The sequence below is a fragment of the Oncorhynchus kisutch genome, linkage group LG4, assembly GCF_002021735.2.
Source record: "Oncorhynchus kisutch isolate 150728-3 linkage group LG4, Okis_V2, whole genome shotgun sequence".
Lineage (NCBI taxonomy): Eukaryota > Metazoa > Chordata > Actinopteri > Salmoniformes > Salmonidae > Oncorhynchus > Oncorhynchus kisutch.
In genome coordinates this window covers 2,743,419-2,765,162 of record NC_034177.2, presented here as the reverse complement: position 1 = coordinate 2,765,162, position 21,744 = coordinate 2,743,419, and the positions used below count along the sequence as shown (strand labels likewise).

Sequence of the window (21,744 nt, the reverse complement as noted above, 5' to 3'; positions counted from 1 at the left end):
ACCTGGTCGTTCTCAGCTGATAAATAGTACCTGGTTGGTTCTCAGCTGATATATAGTATCTGGTCGTTCTCAGCATTATAGTACCTGGTCGTTCTCAGCATTATAGTACCTGGTGGTTCTCAGCTGATATATAGTACCTGGTCGTTCTCAGCTGATATATAGTACCTGGTTGTTCTCCGCTGATATATAGTACATGGTTGTTCTCAGCTGATATATAGTACCTGTTTGTTCTCAGCTGATATATAGTACCTGGTTGTTATCAGCTCTATATATTACCTGGTCGTTCTCAGCTGATGTATAGTACCTGGTCGTTCTCAGCCGATATATAGTACCTGGTCGGTCTCAGCTGATATATAGTACCTGGTCGTTCTCGGCTGATATATAGTACCTGGTTGTTCTCAGATGATATATAGTACCTGGTCGTTCCCAGCTGATATATAGTACCTGGTTGTTCTCAGCATTATACTACCTGTCCGTTCTCAGCTGATATATAGTACCTGGTTGTTCTCTGCTGATATATAGTACCTGGTCGTTCTCAGCATTATAGTACCTGGTTGTTCTCAGCTGATATATAGTACCTGGTCGTTCTCAGCATTATAGTACCAGGTGGTTCTCAGCTGATATATAGTACCTGGTCGTTCTCAGCTGATATATAGTACCTGGTCGTTCTCAGCTGATATATAGTACCTGGTCGTTCTCAGCTGATATATAGTACCTGGTCGTTCTCAGCTGATATATAGTACCTGGTCGTTCTCAGCATTATAGTACCTGGTGGTTCTCAGCTGATATATGGTAGCTGGTTGTTCTCAGCTGATATATAGTACCTGGTCGTTCTCAGCTGATATATAGTACCTGGTCGTTCTCAGCTGATATATAGTACCTGGTCGTTCTCAGCATTATAGTACCTGGTTGTTCTCAGCTGATATGTAGTACCTGGTTGTTCTCAGCTGATATATAATACCTGATCATTCTCAGCTGATATATAGTACCTGGTCATCTCAGCATTATAGTACCTGGTTGTTCTCAGCTGATATATAGTACCTGGTCGTTCTCAGCATTATAGTACCAGGTGGTTCTCAGCTGATATATGGTAGCTGGTTGTTCTCAGCTGATATATAGTACCTGGTCGTTCTCAGCTGATATATAGTACCAGGTTGTTCTCAACATTATAGTACCAGGTGGTTCTCAGCTGATATATAGTACCAGGTGGTTCTCAGCTGATATATGGTACCTGGTTGTTCTCAGCTGATATATAGTACCTGGTTGTTCTCAGCTGATATATAGTATCTGGTCGTTCTCAGCATTATAGTACCTGGTCGTTCTCAGCATTATAGTACCTGGTGGTTCTCAGCTGATATATAGTACCTGGTTGTTCTCAGCTGATATATAGTACCTGGTCGTTCTCAGCTGATATATAGTACCTGGTTGTTCTCAGCTAATATATAGTACCTGGTTGTTCTCAGCTGATATATAGTACCTGGTTGTTCTCTGCTGATATATAGTACCTGGTCGTTCTCAGCATTATAGTACCTGGTTGTTCTCATCTGATATATAGTACCTGGTTGTTATCAGCTCTATATATTACCTGGTTGTTCTCAGCTGATGTATAGTACCTGGTCGTTCTCAGCTGATATATAGTACCTGGTTGTTCTCAGCATTATAGTACCTGGTTGTTCTCAGATGATATATAGTACCTGGTCGTTCCCAGCTGATATATAGTACCTGGTTGTTCTCAGCATTATACTACCTGGCCGTTCTCAGCATTATACTACCTGGCCGTTCTCAGCTGATATATAGTACCTGGTCGTTCTCAGCATTATAGTACCTGGTTGTTCTCAGCTGATATATAGTACCTGGTCGTTCTCAGCATTATAGTACCAGGTGGTTCTCAGCTGATATATGGTACCTGGTTGTTCTCAGCTGATATATAGTACCTGGTTGTGCTCAGCTGATATATGGTACATGGTTGTTCTCAGCTGATATATAGTACCTGGTCGTTCTCAGCTGATATATAGTACCAGGTGGTTCTCAGCTGATATATGGTACCTGGTTGTTCTCAGCTGATATATAGTACCTGGTCGTTCCCAGCTGATATATAGTACCTGGTCGTTCTCGGCATTATAGTACCAGGTGGTTCTCAGCTGATATATAGTACCTGGTCGTTCTCAGCTGATATATAGTACCTGGTTGTTCTCAGCTGATGTATAGTACCTGGTCGTTCTCAGCTGATATATAGTACCTGGTTGTTCTCAGCTGATATATAGTACCTAGTTGTTCTCAGCATTATAGTACATGGTCGTTCTCAGCTGATATATAGTACCTGGTTGTTCTCGGCATTATAGTACCTGGTCGTTCTCAGCTGATATATAGTACCTGGTCGTTCTCAGCTGATATATAGTACCTGGTCGTTCTCAGCATTATAGTACCTGGTTGTTCTCAGCTGATATGTAGTACCTGGTTGTTCTCAGCTGATATATAATACCTGATCATTCTCAGCTGATATATAGTACCTGGTCATCTCAGCATTATAGTACCTGGTTGTTCTCAGCTGATATATAGTACCTGGTCGTTCTCAGCATTATAGTACCAGGTGGTTCTCAGCTGATATATGGTAGCTGGTTGTTCTCAGCTGATATATAGTACCTGGTCGTTCTCAGCTGATATATAGTACCAGGTTGTTCTCAACATTATAGTACCAGGTGGTTCTCAGCTGATATATAGTACCAGGTGGTTCTCAGCTGATATATGGTACCTGGTTGTTCTCAGCTGATATATAGTACCTGGTTGTTCTCAGCTGATATAGTACCTGGTCGTTCTCAGCTGATATATAGTACCTGGTCGTTCTCAGCTGATAAATAGTACCTGGTTGGTTCTCAGCTGATATATAGGAGCTGGTTGTTCTCAGCATTATAGTACCTGGTTGTTCTCAGCTGATATATAGTATCTGGTCGTTCTCAGCATTATAGTACCTGGTCGTTCTCAGCTGATATATAGTACCTGGTCGTTCTCAGCATTATAGTACCTGGTCGTTCTCAGCTGATATATAGTACCTGGTTGTTCTCCGCTGATATATAGTACCTGGTTGTTCTCAGCATTATAGTACCTGGTTGTTCTCAGCTGATATATAGTATCTGGTCGTTCTCAGCATTATAGTACCTGGTCGTTCTCAGCATTATAGTACCTGGTGGTTCTCAGCTGATATATAGTACCTGGTTGTTCTCAGCTGATATATAGTACCTGGTCGTTCTCAGCTGATATATAGTACCTGGTTGTTCTCAGCTAATATATAGTACCTGGTTGTTCTCAGCTGATATATATAGTACCTGGCCATTCTCAGCTGCTATATAGTACCTGGTCGTTCTCAGCTGATATATAGTACCTGGTCGTTCTCAGCATTATAGTACCTGGTCGTTCTCAGCTGATATATAGTACCTGGTTGTTCTCCGCTGATATATAGTACCTGGTTGTTCTCAGCTGATATATAGTACCTGTTTGTTCTCAGCTGATATATAGTACCTGGTTGTTATCAGCTCTATATATTACCTGGTCGTTCTCAGCTGATGTATAGTACCTGGTCGTTCTCAGCTGATATATAGTACCTGGTCGGTCTCAGCTGATATATAGTACCTGGTCGTTCTCGGCTGATATATAGTACCTGGTTGTTCTCAGATGATATATAGTACCTGGTCGTTCCCGGCTGATATATAGTACCTGGTTGTTCTCAGCATTATACCACCTGGCCGTTCTCAGCTGATATATAGTACCTGGTTGTTCTCTGCTGATATATAGTACCTGGTCGTTCTCAGCATTATAGTACCTGGTTGTTCTCAGCTGATATATAGTACCTGGTCGTTCTCAGCATTATAGTACCAGGTGGTTCTCAGCTGATATATAGTACCTGGTCGTTCTCAGCTGATATATAGTACCTGGTCGTTCTCAGCTGATATATAGTACCTGGTCGTTCTCAGCTGATATATAGTACCTGGTCGTTCTCAGCTGATATATAGTACCTGGTCGTTCTCAGCTGATATATAGTACCTGGTCGTTCTCAGCATTATAGTACCAGGTGGTTCTCAGCTGATATATGGTAGCTGGTTGTTCTCAGCTGATATATAGTACCTGGTCGTTCTCAGCTGATATATAGTACCTGGTCGTTCTCAGCTGATATATAGTACCTGGTCGTTCTCAGCATTATAGTACCAGGTGGTTCTCAGCTGATATATGGTAGCTGGTTGTTCTCAGCTGATATATATTACCTGGTCATTCTCAGCTGATATATAGTACCTTGTCGTTCTCAGCTGATATATAGTACCTTGTCGTTCTCAGCTGATATATAGTACCTGGTTGTTCTCAGCTGATATATAGTACCTGGTTGTTCTCAGCTGATATATAGTACCTGGTTGTTCTCAGCTGATATATGGTACCTGGTTGTTCTCAGCTGATATATAGTACCTGGTTGTTCTCAGCTGATATATAGTACCTGGTCGTTCTCAGCTGATATATAGTACCTTGTCGTTCTCAGCTGATAAATAGTACCTGGTTGGTTCTCAGCTGATATATAGGAGCTGGTTGTTCTCAGCATTATAGTACCTGGTTGTTCTCAGCTGATATATAGTATCTGGTCTTTTTCAGCATTATAGTACCTGGTGGTTCTCAGCTGATATATAGTACCTGGTTGTTCTCAGCTGATATATAGTACCTGGTCGTTCTCAGCTGATATATAGTACCTGGTTGTTCTCAGCGTTATAGTACCTGGTTGTTCTCAGCTAATATATAGTACCTGGTTGTTCTCTGCAGATATATATAGTACCTGGCCATTCTCAGCTGCTATATAGTACCTGGTTGTTCTCAGCTGATATATAGTACCTGGTTGTTATCAGCTCTATATATTACCTGGTCGTTCTCAGCTGATGTATAGTACCTTGTCGTTCTCAGCTGATATATAGTACCTGGTCGGTCTCAGCTGATATATAGTACCCGGTCGTTCTCGGCTGATATATAGTACCTGGTTGTTCTCAGATGATATATAGTACCTGGTCGTTCCCAGCTGATATATAGTACCTGGTTGTTCTCAGCATTATACTACCTGGCCGTTCTCAGCTGATATATAGTACCTGGTTGTTCTCTGCTGATATATAGTACCTGGTCGTTCTCAGCATTATAGTACCTGGTGGTTCTCAGCTGATATATAGTACCTGGTCGTTCTCAGCATTATAGTACCTGGTGGTTCTCAGCTGATATATAGTACCTGGTTGTTCTCAGCTGATATATAGTACCTGGCCGTTCTCAGCTGATATATAGTACCTGGTTGTTCTCAGCGTTATAGTACCTGGTTGTTCTCAGCTAATATATAGTACCTGGTTGTTCTCAGCTGATATATATAGTAACTGGTCATTCTCAGCTGATATATAGTACCTGGTTGTTCTCAGCTGATATATAGTACCTGGTTGTTCTCAGCAGATATATAGTACCTGGTTGTTCTCAGCTGGTATATAGTACCCGGTTGTTATCTGCTCTATATATTACCTGGTCGTTCTCAGCTGATATATAGTACCTGGTCGTTCTCTGCTGATATATAGTACCTGGTTGTTCTCCGCTGATATATAGTACCTGGTTGTTCTCAGCTGATATATAGTACCCGTTTGTTCTCAGCTGATATATAGTACCTGGTTGTTATCAGCTCTATATATTACCTGGTCGTTCTCAGCTGATGTATAGTACCTGGTCGTTCTCAGCTGATATATAGTACCTGGTCGGTCTCAGCTGATATATAGTACCTGGTCGTTCTCGGCTGATATATAGTACCTGGTTGTTCTCAGATGATATATAGTACCTGGTCGTTCCCAGCTGATATATAGTACCTGGTTGTTCTCAGCATTATACTACCTGGCCGTTCTCAGCTGATATATAGTACCTGGTTGTTCTCTGCTGATATATAGTACCTGGTCGTTCTCAGCATTATAGTACCTGGTTGTTCTCAGCTGATATATAGTACCTGGTCGTTCTCAGCATTATAGTACCAGGTGGTTCTCAGCTGATATATAGTATCTGGTCGTTCTCAGCTGATATATAGTACCTGGTGGTTCTCAGCTGTTAAATAGTACCTGGTCGTTCTCAGCTGATATATAGTACCTGGTGGTTCTCAGCTGATAAATAGTACCTGGTGGTTCTCAGCTGATATATAGGAGCTGGTTGTTCTCAGCATTATAGTACCTGGTTGTTCTCAGCTGATATATAGTACCTGGTCGTTCTCAGCATTATAGTACCTGGTCGTTCTCAGCTGATATATAGTACCTGGTCGTTCTCAGCATTATAGTACCTGGTTGTTCTCAGCTGATATATAGTACCTGGTCGTTCTCAGCATTATAGTACCAGGTGGTTCTCAGCTGATATATAGTACCTGGTCGTTCTCAGCTGATATATAGTACCTGGTCGTTCTCAGCTGATATATAGTACCTGGTCGTTCTCAGCTGATATATAGTACCTGGTCGTTCTCAGCTGATATATAGTACCTGGTCGTTCTCAGCTGATATATAGTACCTGGTCGTTCTCAGCATTATAGTACCAGGTGGTTCTCAGCTGATATATGGTAGCTGGTTGTTCTCAGCTGATATATAGTACCTGGTCGTTCTCAGCTGATATATAGTACCTGGTCGTTCTCAGCTGATATATAGTACCTGGTCGTTCTCAGCATTATAGTACCAGGTGGTTCTCAGCTGATATATGGTAGCTGGTTGTTCTCAGCTGATATATATTACCTGGTCATTCTCAGCTGATATATAGTACCTTGTCGTTCTCAGCTGATATATAGTACCTTGTCGTTCTCAGCTGATATATAGTACCTGGTTGTTCTCAGCTGATATATAGTACCTGGTTGTTCTCAGCTGATATATAGTACCTGGTTGTTCTCAGCTGATATATGGTACCTGGTTGTTCTCAGCTGATATATAGTACCTGGTTGTTCTCAGCTGATATATAGTACCTGGTCGTTCTCAGCTGATATATAGTACCTTGTCGTTCTCAGCTGATAAATAGTACCTGGTTGGTTCTCAGCTGATATATAGGAGCTGGTTGTTCTCAGCATTATAGTACCTGGTTGTTCTCAGCTGATATATAGTATCTGGTCTTTTTCAGCATTATAGTACCTGGTGGTTCTCAGCTGATATATAGTACCTGGTTGTTCTCAGCTGATATATAGTACCTGGTTGTTCTCTGCAGATATATATAGTACCTGGCCATTCTCAGCTGCTATATAGTACCTGGTTGTTCTCAGCTGATATATAGTACCTGGTTGTTATCAGCTCTATATATTACCTGGTCGTTCTCAGCTGATGTATAGTACCTTGTCGTTCTCAGCTGATATATAGTACCTGGTCGGTCTCAGCTGATATATAGTACCCGGTCGTTCTCGGCTGATATATAGTACCTGGTTGTTCTCAGATGATATATAGTACCTGGTCGTTCCCAGCTGATATATAGTACCTGGTTGTTCTCAGCATTATACTACCTGGCCGTTCTCAGCTGATATATAGTACCTGGTTGTTCTCTGCTGATATATAGTACCTGGTCGTTCTCAGCATTATAGTACCTGGTGGTTCTCAGCTGATATATAGTACCTGGTCGTTCTCAGCATTATAGTACCTGGTGGTTCTCAGCTGATATATAGTACCTGGTTGTTCTCAGCTGATATATAGTACCTGGTCGTTCTCAGCTGATATATAGTACCTGGTTGTTCTCAGCGTTATAGTACCTGGTTGTTCTCAGCTAATATATAGTACCTGGTTGTTCTCTGCAGATATATATAGTACCTGGCCATTCTCAGCTGCTATATAGTACCTGGTTGTTCTCAGCTGATATATAGTACCTGGTTGTTATCAGCTCTATATATTACCTGGTCGTTCTCAGCTGATGTATAGTACCTTGTCGTTCTCAGCTGATATATAGTACCTGGTCGGTCTCAGCTGATATATAGTACCCGGTCGTTCTCGGCTGATATATAGTACCTGGTTGTTCTCAGATGATATATAGTACCTGGTCGTTCCCAGCTGATATATAGTACCTGGTTGTTCTCAGCATTATACTACCTGGCCGTTCTCAGCTGATATATAGTACCTGGTTGTTCTCTGCTGATATATAGTACCTGGTCGTTCTCAGCATTATAGTACCTGGTGGTTCTCAGCTGATATATAGTACCTGGTCGTTCTCAGCATTATAGTACCTGGTGGTTCTCAGCTGATATATAGTACCTGGTTGTTCTCAGCTGATATATAGTACCTGGCCGTTCTCAGCTGATATATAGTACCTGGTTGTTCTCAGCGTTATAGTACCTGGTTGTTCTCAGCTAATATATAGTACCTGGTTGTTCTCAGCTGATATATATAGTAACTGGTCATTCTCAGCTGATATATAGTACCTGGTTGTTCTCAGCTGATATATAGTACCTGGTTGTTCTCAGCAGATATATAGTACCTGGTTGTTCTCAGCTGGTATATAGTACCCGGTTGTTATCTGCTCTATATATTACCTGGTCGTTCTCAGCTGATATATAGTACCTGGTCGTTCTCTGCTGATATATAGTACCTGGTTGTTCTCCGCTGATATATAGTACCTGGTTGTTCTCAGCTGATATATAGTACCCGTTTGTTCTCAGCTGATATATAGTACCTGGTTGTTATCAGCTCTATATATTACCTGGTCGTTCTCAGCTGATGTATAGTACCTGGTCGTTCTCAGCTGATATATAGTACCTGGTCGGTCTCAGCTGATATATAGTACCTGGTCGTTCTCGGCTGATATATAGTACCTGGTTGTTCTCAGATGATATATAGTACCTGGTCGTTCCCAGCTGATATATAGTACCTGGTTGTTCTCAGCATTATACTACCTGGCCGTTCTCAGCTGATATATAGTACCTGGTTGTTCTCTGCTGATATATAGTACCTGGTCGTTCTCAGCATTATAGTACCTGGTTGTTCTCAGCTGATATATAGTACCTGGTCGTTCTCAGCATTATAGTACCAGGTGGTTCTCAGCTGATATATAGTATCTGGTCGTTCTCAGCTGATATATAGTACCTGGTGGTTCTCAGCTGTTAAATAGTACCTGGTCGTTCTCAGCTGATATATAGTACCTGGTGGTTCTCAGCTGATAAATAGTACCTGGTGGTTCTCAGCTGATATATAGGAGCTGGTTGTTCTCAGCATTATAGTACCTGGTTGTTCTCAGCTGATATATAGTACCTGGTCGTTCTCAGCATTATAGTACCTGGTCGTTCTCAGCTGATATATAGTACCTGGTCGTTCTCAGCATTATAGTACCTGGTTGTTCTCAGCTGATATATAGTACCTGGTCGTTCTCAGCATTATAGTACCAGGTGGTTCTCAGCTGATATATAGTACCTGGTCGTTCTCAGCTGATATATAGTACCTGGTCGTTCTCAGCTGATATATAGTACCTGGTCGTTCTCAGCTGATATATAGTACCTGGTCGTTCTCAGCTGATATATAGTACCTGGTCGTTCTCAGCTGATATATAGTACCTGGTCGTTCTCAGCATTATAGTACCAGGTGGTTCTCAGCTGATATATGGTAGCTGGTTGTTCTCAGCTGATATATAGTACCTGGTCGTTCTCAGCTGATATATAGTACCTGGTCGTTCTCAGCTGATATATAGTACCTGGTCGTTCTCAGCATTATAGTACCAGGTGGTTCTCAGCTGATATATGGTAGCTGGTTGTTCTCAGCTGATATATATTACCTGGTCATTCTCAGCTGATATATAGTACCTTGTCGTTCTCAGCTGATATATAGTACCTTGTCGTTCTCAGCTGATATATAGTACCTGGTTGTTCTCAGCTGATATATAGTACCTGGTTGTTCTCAGCTGATATATAGTACCTGGTTGTTCTCAGCTGATATATGGTACCTGGTTGTTCTCAGCTGATATATAGTACCTGGTTGTTCTCAGCTGATATATAGTACCTGGTCGTTCTCAGCTGATATATAGTACCTTGTCGTTCTCAGCTGATAAATAGTACCTGGTTGGTTCTCAGCTGATATATAGGAGCTGGTTGTTCTCAGCATTATAGTACCTGGTTGTTCTCAGCTGATATATAGTATCTGGTCTTTTTCAGCATTATAGTACCTGGTGGTTCTCAGCTGATATATAGTACCTGGTTGTTCTCAGCTGATATATAGTACCTGGTTTGTTCTCTGCAGATATATATAGTACCTGGCCATTCTCAGCTGCTATATAGTACCTGGTTGTTCTCAGCTGATATATAGTACCTGGTTGTTATCAGCTCTATATATTACCTGGTCGTTCTCAGCTGATGTATAGTACCTTGTCGTTCTCAGCTGATATATAGTACCTGGTCGGTCTCAGCTGATATATAGTACCCGGTCGTTCTCGGCTGATATATAGTACCTGGTTGTTCTCAGATGATATATAGTACCTGGTCGTTCCCAGCTGATATATAGTACCTGGTTGTTCTCAGCATTATACTACCTGGCCGTTCTCAGCTGATATATAGTACCTGGTTGTTCTCTGCTGATATATAGTACCTGGTCGTTCTCAGCATTATAGTACCTGGTGGTTCTCAGCTGATATATAGTACCTGGTCGTTCTCAGCATTATAGTACCTGGTGGTTCTCAGCTGATATATAGTACCTGGTTGTTCTCAGCTGATATATAGTACCTGGTCGTTCTCAGCTGATATATAGTACCTGGTTGTTCTCAGCGTTATAGTACCTGGTTGTTCTCAGCTAATATATAGTACCTGGTTGTTCTCAGCTGATATATATAGTAACTGGTCATTCTCAGCTGATATATAGTACCTGGTTGTTTCTCAGCTGATATATAGTACCTGGTTGTTCTCAGCAGATATATAGTACCTGGTTGTTCTCAGCTGGTATATAGTACCCGGTTGTTATCTGCTCTATATATTACCTGGTCGTTCTCAGCTGATATATAGTACCTGGTCGTTCTCAGCTGATATATAGTACCTGGTTGTTCTCCGCTGATATATAGTACCTGGTTGTTCTCAGCTGATATATAGTACCCGTTTGTTCTCAGCTGATATATAGTACCTGGTTGTTATCAGCTCTATATATTACCTGGTCGTTCTCAGCTGATGTATAGTACCTGGTCGTTCTCAGCTGATATATAGTACCTGGTCGGTCTCAGCTGATATATAGTACCTGGTCGTTCTCGGCTGATATATAGTACCTGGTTGTTCTCAGATGATATATAGTACCTGGTCGTTCCCAGCTGATATATAGTACCTGGTTGTTCTCAGCATTATACTACCTGGCCGTTCTCAGCTGATATATAGTACCTGGTTGTTCTCTGCTGATATATAGTACCTGGTCGTTCTCAGCATTATAGTACCTGGTTGTTCTCAGCTGATATATAGTACCTGGTCGTTCTCAGCATTATAGTACCAGGTGGTTCTCAGCTGATATATAGTATCTGGTCGTTCTCAGCTGATATATAGTACCTGGTGGTTCTCAGCTGTTAAATAGTACCTGGTCGTTCTCAGCTGATATATAGTACCTGGTGGTTCTCAGCTGATAAATAGTACCTGGTGGTTCTCAGCTGATATATAGGAGCTGGTTGTTCTCAGCATTATAGTACCTGGTTGTTCTCAGCTGATATATAGTACCTGGTCGTTCTCAGCATTATAGTACCTGGTCGTTCTCAGCTGATATATAGTACCTGGTTGTTCTCAGCGTTATAGTACCTGGTTGTTCTCAGCTGATATATATAGTACCTGGTCATTCTCAGCTGATATATAGTACCTGGTCGTTCTCAGCTGATATATGGTACCTGGTCGTTCTCAGCTGATATATAGTACCTGGTTGTTCTCAGCTGATATATAGTACCAGGTTGTTATCAGCTCTATATATTACCTGGTCGTTCTCAGCTGATGTATAGTACCTGGTCGTTCTCAGCATTATAGTACCTGGTTGTTCTCAGCTGATATATAGTACCTGGTCGTTCTCAGCATTATAGTACCAGGTGGTTCTCAGCTGATATATGGTACCTGGTTGTTCTCAGCTGATATATAGTACCTGGTTGTTCTCAGCTGATATATGGTACATGGTTGTTCTCAGCTGATATATAGTACCTGGTTGTTCTCAGCTGATATATAGTACCAGGTGGTTCTCAGCTGATATATGGTACCTGGTTGTTCTCAGCTGATATATAGTACCTGGTTGTTCTCAGCTGATATATAGTACCTGGTCGTTCTCAGCTGATAAATAGTAACCTGGTTGGTTCTCAGCTGATATATAGGAGCTGGTTGTTTCAGCATTATAGTACCGTGGTTGTTCTCAGCTGATATATAGTATCTGGTCGTTCTCAGCATTATAGTACCTGGTCGTTCTCAGCTGATATATAGTACCTGGTCGTTCTCAGCATTATAGTACCTGGTCGTTCTCAGCTGATATATAGTACCTGGTTGTTCTCCGCTGATATATAGTACCTGGTTGTTCTCAGCATTATAGTACCTGGTTGTTCTCAGCTGATATATAGTATCTGGTCGTTCTCAGCATTATAGTACCTGGTCGTTCTCGGCATTATAGTTAAGCTGATAGTACCTGTGTTCTCAGCTGATATATAGTACCTGGTTGTTCTCAGCTGATATATAGTACCTGTTTGTTCTCAGCTGATATATAGTACCTGGTTGTTCTCAGCTGATATATAGTACCTGGTCGTTCTCAGCTGATATATAGTACCTGGTCGTTCTCAGCATTATAGTACCTGGTCGTTCTCAGCTGATATATAGTACCTGGTTGTTCTCCGCTGATATATAGTACCTGGTTGTTCTCAGCTGATATATAGTACCTGGTTGTTCTCAGCTGATATATAGTACCTGGTTGTTCTCAGCTCTATATAGTACCTGGTCGTTCTCAGCTGATATATAGTACCTGGTCGTTCTCAGCTGATATATAGTACCTGGTCGTTCTCAGCTGATATATAGTACCTGGTCGTTCTCAGCTGATATATAGTACCTGGTTGTTCTCAGCTGATATATAGTACCTGGTCGTTCTCAGCTGATATATAGTACCTGGTTGTTCTCAGCATTATAGTACCTGGTCGTTCTCAGCTGATATATAGTACCTGGTTGTTCTCAGCTGATATATAGTACCTGGTCGTTCTCAGCATTATAGTACCTGGTTGTTCTCAGCTGATATATAGTACCTGGTCGTTCTCAGCATTATAGTACCTGGTGGTTCTCAGCTGATATATAGTACCTGGTCGTTCTCAGCTGATATATAGTACCTGGTCGTTCTCAGCTGATATATAGTACCTGGTCGTTCTCAGCTGATATATAGTACCTGGTCGTTCTCAGCTGATATATAGTACCTGGTCGTTCTCAGCTGATATATAGTACCTGGTCGTTCTCAGCATTATAGTACCTGGTGGTTCTCAGCTGATATATAGTACCTGGTTGTTCTCAGCTGATATATAGTACCTGGTCGTTCTCAGCTGATATATAGTACCTGGTCGTTCTCAGCTGATATATAGTACCTGGTCGTTCTCAGCATTATAGTACCTGGTGGTTCTCAGCTGATATATAGTACCTGGTTGTTCTCAGCTGATATATAGTACCTGGTCGTTCTCAGCTGATATATAGTACCTTGTCGTTCTCAGCTGATATATAGTACCTGGTCGTTCTCAGCTGATATATAGTACCTGGTTGTTCTCAGCTGATATATAGTACCTGGTTGTTCTCAGCTGATATATAGTACCTGGTTGTTCTCAGCTGATATATAGTACCTGGTTGTTCTCAGCTGATATATAGTACCTGGTCGTTCTCAGCTGATATATAGTACCTGGTCGTTCTCAGCATTATAGTACCTGGTGGTTCTCAGCTGATATATAGTACCTGGTTGTTCTCAGCTGATATATAGTACCTGGTCGTTCTCAGCTGATATATAGTACCTGGTCGTTCTCAGCTGATATATAGTACCTGGTCGTTCTCAGCATTATAGTACCTGGTGTTCTCAGCTGATATATAGTACCTGGTTGTTCTCAGCTGATATATAGTACCTGGTCGTTCTCAGCTGATATATAGTACCTGGTCGTTCTCAGCTGATATATAGTACCTTGTCGTTCTCAGCTGATATATAGTACCTGGTTGTTCTCAGCTGATATATAGTACCTGGTCGTTCTCAGCATTATAGTACCTGGTGTTCTCAGCTGATATATGGTACCTGGTTGTTCTCAGCTGATATATAGTACCTGGTTGTTCTCAGCTGATATATAGTACCTGGTTGTTCTCAGCTGATATATAGTACCTGGTTGTTCTCAGCTGATATATAGTACCAGGTGGTTCTCAGCTGATATATGGTACCTGGTTGTTCTCAGCTGATATATAGTACCTGGTTGTTCTCAGCTGATATATAGTACCTGGTCGTTCTCAGCTGATAAATAGTACCTGGTTGGTTCTCAGCTGATATATAGGACCTGGTTGTTCTCAGCATTATAGTACCTGGTTGTTCTCAGCTGATATATAGTACCTGGTCGTTCTCAGCATTATAGTACCTGGTCGTTCTCAGCTGATATATAGTACCTGGTCGTTCTCAGCATTATAGTACCTGGTCGTTCTCAGCTGATATATAGTACCTGGTTGTTCTCCGCTGATATATAGTACCTGGTTGTTCTCAGCATTATAGTACCTGGTTGTTCTCAGCTGATATATAGTACCTGGTCGTTCTCAGCATTATAGTACCTGGTCGTTCTCAGCATATAGTACCTGGTGGTTCTCAGCTGATATATAGTACCTGGTTGTTCTCAGCTGATATATAGTACCTGGTCGTTCTCAGCTGATATATAGTACCTGGTTGTTCTCAGCTGATATATAGTACCTGGTTGTTCTCAGCTGATATATAGTACCTGGTTGTTCTCAGCTGATATATAGTACCTGGTCGTTCTCAGCTGATATATAGTACCTGGTCGTTCTCAGCATTATAGTACCTGGTCGTTCTCAGCTGATATATAGTACCTGGTTGTTCTCAGCTGATATATAGTACCTGGTTGTTCTCAGCTGATATATAGTACCTGGTTGTTCTCAGCTGATATATAGTACCTGGTTGTTCTCAGCTCTATATAGTACCTGGTCGTTCTCAGCTGATATATAGTACCTGGTCGTTCTCAGCTGATATATAGTACCTGGTCGTTCTCAGCTGATATATAGTACCTGGTCGTTCTCAGCTGATATATAGTACCTGGTTGTTCTCAGCTGATATATAGTACCTGGTCGTTCTCAGCTGATATATAGTACCTGGTTGTTCTCAGCATTATAGTACCTGGTCGTTCTCAGCTGATATATAGTACCTGGTTGTTCTCAGCTGATATATAGTACCTGGTCGTTCTCAGCATTATAGTACCTGGTTGTTCTCAGCTGATATATAGTACCTGGTCGTTCTCAGCATTATAGTACCTGGTGGTTCTCAGCTGATATATAGTACCTGGTCGTTCTCAGCTGATATATAGTACCTGGTCGTTCTCAGCTGATATATAGTACCTGGTCGTTCTCAGCTGATATATAGTACCTGGTCGTTCTCAGCTGATATATAGTACCTGGTCGTTCTCAGCTGATATATAGTACCTGGTCGTTCTCAGCATTATAGTACCTGGTGGTTCTCAGCTGATATATAGTACCTGGTTGTTCTCAGCTGATATATAGTACCTGGTCGTTCTCAGCTGATATATAGTACCTGGTCGTTCTCAGCTGATATATAGTACCTGGTCGTTCTCAGCATTATAGTACCTGGTGGTTCTCAGCTGATATATAGTACCTGGTTGTTCTCAGCTGATATATAGTACCTGGTCGTTCTCAGCTGATATATAGTACCTGGTCGTTCTCAGCTGATATATAGTACCTGGTCGTTCTCAGCTGATATATAGTACCTGGTTGTTCTCAGCTGATATATAGTACCTGGTTGTTCTCAGCTGATATATAGTACCTGGTTGTTCTCAGCTGATATATAGTACCTGGTTGTTCTCAGCTGATATATAGTACCTGGTCGTTCTCAGCTGATATATAGTACCTGGTCGTTCTCAGCATTATAGTACCTGGTGGTTCTCAGCTGATATATAGTACCTGGTTGTTCTCAGCTGATATATAGTACCTGGTCGTTCTCAGCTGATATATAGTACCTGGTCGTTCTCAGCTGATATATAGTACCTGGTCGTTCTCAGCATTATAGTACCTGGTGTTCTCAGCTGATATATAGTACCTGGTTGTTCTCAGCTGATATATAGTACCTGGTCGTTCTCAGCTGATATATAGTACCTGGTCGTTCTCAGCTGATATATAGTACCTGGTCGTTCTCAGCTGATATATAGTACCTGGTTGTTCTCAGCTGATATATAGTACCTGGTTGTTCTCAGCTGATATATAGTACCTGGTTGTTCTCAGCTGATATATAGTACCTGGTTGTTCTCAGCTGATATATAGTACCTGGTTGTTCTCAGCTGATATATAGTACCTGGTCGTTCTCAGCTGATATATAGTACCTGGTCGTTCTCAGCTGATATATAGTACCTGGTTGTTCTCAGCTGATATATAGTACCTGGTTGTTCTCAGCATTATAGTACCTGGTTGTTCTCAGCTGATATATAGTACCTGGTCGTTCTCAGCATTATAGTACCTGGTGGTTCTCAGCTGATATATAGTACCTGGTTGTTCTCAGCTGATATATAGTACCTGGTCGTTCTCAGCTGATATATAGTACCTGGTTGTTCTCAGCGTTATAGTACCTGGTTGTTCTCAGCTGATATATAGTACCTGGTTGTTCTCAGCTGATATATATAGTACCTGGTCGTTCTCAGCTGATATATAGTACCTGGTTGTTCTCAGCTGATATATAGTACCTGGTTGTTCTCAGCTCTATATAGTACCTGGTCGTTCTCAGCTGATATATAGTACCTGGTCGTTCTCAGCTGATATATAGTACCTGGTCGGTCTCAGCTGATATATAGTACCTGGTCGTTCTCAGCTGATATATAGTACCTGGTTGTTCTCAGATGATATATAGTACCTGGTCGTTCTCAGCTGATATATAGTACCTGGTTGTTCTCAGCATTATAGTACCTGGCCGTTCTCAGCTGATATATAGTACCTGGTTGTTCTCAGCTGATATATAGTACCTGGTCGTTCTCAGCATTATAGTACCTGGTTGTTCTCAGCTGATATATAGTACCTGGTCGTTCTCAGCATTATAGTACCTGGTGGTTCTCAGCTGATATATAGTACCTGGTTGTTCTCAGCTGATATATAGTACCTGGTCGTTCTCAGCTGATATATAGTACCTGGTTGTTCTCAGCGTTATAGTACCTGGTTGTTCTCAGCTAATATATAGTACCTGGTCGTTCTCAGCTGATATATGGTACCTGGTCGTTCTCAGCTGATATATAGTACCTGGTTGTTCTCAGCTGATATATAGTACCAGGTGGTTCTCAGCTGATATATAGTACCTGGTTGTTCTCAGCTGATATATAGTACCTGGTTGTTCTGCTCTATATATTACCTGGTCGTTCTCAGCTGATATATAGTACCTGGTCGTTCTCAGCTGATATATAGTACCTGGTTGTTCTCAGCTGATATATAGTACCTGGTTGTTCTCAGCTGATATATAGTACCTGGTTGTTCTCAGCTGATATATAGTACCTGGTTGTTCTCAGCTCTATATAGTACCTGGTCGTTCTCAGCTGATGTATAGTACCTGGTCGTTCTCAGCTGATATATAGTACCTGGTCGGTCTCAGCTGATATATAGTACCTGGTCGTTCTCAGCTGATATATAGTACCTGGTTGTTCTCAGATGATATATAGTACCTGGTCGTTCTCAGCTGATATATAGTACCTGGTTGTTCTCAGCATTATAGTACCTGGCCGTTCTCAGCTGATATATAGTACCTGGTTGTTCTCTGCTGATATATAGTACCTTGTCGTTCTCAGCTGATATATAGTACCTTGTCGTTCTCAGCTGATATATAGTACCTGGTTGTTCTCAGCTGATATATAGTACCTGGTTGTTCTCAGCTGATATATAGTACCTGGTTGTTCTCAGCTGATATATAGTACCTGGTTGTTCTCAGCTGATATATAGTACCTGGTTGTTCTCAGCTGATATATAGTACCTGGTCGTTCTCAGCTGATATATAGTACCTGGTCGTTCTCAGCTGATATATAGTACCTGGTTGTTCTCAGCTGATATATAGTACCTGGTTGTTCTCAGCATTATAGTACCTGGTTGTTCTCAGCTGATATATAGTACCTGGTCGTTCTCAGCATTATAGTACCTGGTGGTTCTCAGCTGATATATAGTACCTGGTTGTTCTCAGCTGATATATAGTACCTGGTCGTTCTCAGCTGATATATAGTACCTGGTTGTTCTCAGCGTTATAGTACCTGGTTGTTCTCAGCTGATATATAGTACCTGGTCGTTCTCAGCTGATATATAGTACCTGGTCGTTCTCAGCTGATATATAGTACCTGGTTGTTCTCAGCTGATATATAGTACCTGGTTGTTCTCAGCTCTATATAGTACCTGGTCGTTCTCAGCTGATATATAGTACCTGGTCGTTCTCAGCTGATATATAGTACCTGGTCGTTCTCAGCTGATATATAGTACCTGGTCGTTCTCAGCTGATATATAGTACCTGGTTGTTCTCAGCTGATATATAGTACCTGGTCGTTCTCAGCTGATATATAGTACCTGGTTGTTCTCAGCATTATAGTACCTGGTCGTTCTCAGCTGATATATAGTACCTGGTTGTTCTCAGCTGATATATAGTACCTGGTCGTTCTCAGCATTATAGTACCTGGTTGTTCTCAGCTGATATATAGTACCTGGTCGTTCTCAGCATTATAGTACCTGGTGGTTCTCAGCTGATATATAGTACCTGGTTGTTCTCAGCTGATATATAGTACCTGGTCGTTCTCAGCTGATATATAGTACCTGGTTGTTCTCAGCGATTATAGTACCTGGTTGTTCTCAGCTGATATATAGTACCTGGTTGTTCTCAGCTGATATATAGTACCTGGTCGTTCTCAGCTGATATATAGTACCTGGTTGTTCTCAGCTGATATATAGTACCTGGTTGTTCTCAGCTGATATATAGTACCTGGTTGTTCTCAGCTGATATATAGTACCTGGTTGTTCTCAGCTCTATATAGTACCTGGTCGTTCTCAGCTGATATATAGTACCTGGTCGTTCTCAGCTGATATATAGTACCTGGTTGTTCTCAGCTGATATATAGTACCTGGTTGTTCTCAGCTGATATATAGTACCTGGTTGTTCTCAGCTGATATATAGTACCTGGTTGTTCTCAGCTCTATATAGTACCTGGTCGTTCTCAGCTGATGTATAGTACCTGGTCGTTCTCAGCTGATATATAGTACCTGGTCGTTCTCAGCTGATATATAGTACCTGGTCGTTCTCAGCTGATATATAGTACCTGGTTGTTCTCAGCTGATATATAGTACCTGGTCGTTCTCAGCTGATATATAGTACCTGGTTGTTCTCAGCATGATATAGTACCTGGTCGTTCTCAGCTGATATATAGTACCTGGTTGTTCTCAGCTGATATATAGTACCTGGTCGTTCTCAGCATTATAGTACCTGGTTGTTCTCAGCTGATATATAGTACCTGGTCGTTCTCAGCATTATAGTACCTGGTGGTTCTCAGCTGATATATAGTACCTGGTTGTTCTCAGCTGATATATAGTACCTGGTTGTTCTCAGCTGATATATAGTACCTGGTTGTTCTCAGCTGATTATAGTACCTGGTTGTTCTCAGCTGATATATAGTACCTGGTCGTTCTCAGCTGATATATAGTACCTGGTCGTTCTCAGCTGATATATAGTACCTGGTTGTTCTCAGCTGATATATAGTACCTGGTCGTTCTCAGCTGATATATAGTACCTGGTTGTTCTAAGAGACAGCTGATATATAGTACCTGGTTGTTCTCAGCATTATAGTACCTGGTTGTTCTCAGCTGATATATAGTACCTGGTCGTTCTCAGCATTATAGTACCTGGTCGTTCTCAGCTGATATATAGTACCTGGTCGTTCTCAGCATTATAGTACCTGGTCGTTCTCAGCTGATATATAGTACCTGGTTGTTCTCAGCTGATATATAGTACCTGGTTGTTCTCAGCTGATATATAGTACCTGGTTGTTCTCAGCTGATATATAGTACCTGGTGTTCTCAGCTGATATATAGTACCTGGTCGTTCTCAGCATTATAGTACCTGGTTGTTCTCAGCTGATATATAGTACCTGGTTGTTCTCAGCTGATATATAGTACCTGGTCGTTCTCAGCTGATATATAGTACCTGGTTGTTCTCAGCTGATATATAGTACCTGGTTGTTCTCAGCTGATATATAGTACCTGGTCGTTCTCAGCTGATATATAGTACCTGGTCGTTCTCAGCTGATATATAGTACCTGGTCGTTCTCAGCATTATAGTACCTGGTCGTTCTCAGCTGATATATAGTACCTGGTGTTCTCAGCTGATATATAGTACCTGGTTGTTCTCAGCTGATATATAGTACCTGGTTGTTCTCAGCTGATATATAGTACCTGGTTGTTCTCAGCTATATATAGTACCTGGTCGTTCTCAGCTGATATATAGTACCTGGTCGTTCTCAGCTGATATATAGTACCTGGTCGTTCTCAGCTGATATATAGTACCTGGTCGTTCTCAGCTGATATATAGTACCTGGTTGTTCTCAGCTGATATATAGTACCTGGTTGTTCTCAGCTGATATATAGTACCTGGTTGTTCTCAGCATATATAGTACCTGGTCGTTCTCAGCTGATATATAGTACCTGGTCGTTCTCAGCTGATATATAGTACCTGGTCGTTCTCAGCTGATATATAGTACCTGGTCGTTCTCAGCTGATATATAGTACCTGGTTGTTCTCAGCTGATATATAGTACCTGGTCGTTCTCAGCTGATATATAGTACCTGGTTGTTCTCAGCATTATAGTACCTGGTCGTTCTCAGCTGATATATAGTACCTGGTTGTTCTCAGCTGATATATAGTACCTGGTCGTTCTCAGCTGATATATAGTACCTGGTCGTTCTCAGCTGATATATAGTACCTGGTTGTTCTCAGCTGATATATAGTACCTGGTTGTTCTCAGCTGATATATAGTACCTGGTTGTTCTCAGCTGATATATAGTACCTGGTTGTTCTCAGCTGATATATAGTACCTGGTTGTTCTCAGCTGATATATAGTACCTGGTCGTTCTCAGCTGATATATAGTACCTGGTCGTTCTCAGCTGATATATAGTACCTGGTTGTTCTCAGCTGATATATAGTACCTGGTTGTTCTCAGCATTATAGTACCTGGTTGTTCTCAGCTGATATATAGTACCTGGTCGTTCTCAGCATTATAGTACCTGGTGGTTCTCAGCTGATATATAGTACCTGGTTGTTCTCAGCTGATATATAGTACCTGGTCGTTCTCAGCTGATATATAGTACCTGGTTGTTCTCAGCGTTATAGTACCTGGTTGTTCTCAGCTGATATATAGTACCTGGTTGTTCTCAGCTGATATATAGTACCTGGCCATTCTCAGCTGCTATATAGTACCTGGTTGTTCTCAGCTGATATATAGTACCTGGTTGTTATCAGCTCTATATATTACCTGGTCGTTCTCAGCTGATGTATAGTACCTGGTCGTTCTCAGCTGATATATAGTACCTGGTCGGTC

General features: G+C 41.5%; 1 protein-coding gene across 2 annotated transcripts in view; it reads left to right on the top strand.

Annotated features, from left to right (window-relative positions):
- tprg1 (tumor protein p63 regulated 1) overlaps nucleotides 1-21,744 on the top strand; it is a 104,259-nt gene that overhangs the window by 21,200 nt on the left and 61,315 nt on the right. The gene's annotated exons all lie outside the window — the stretch shown is intronic.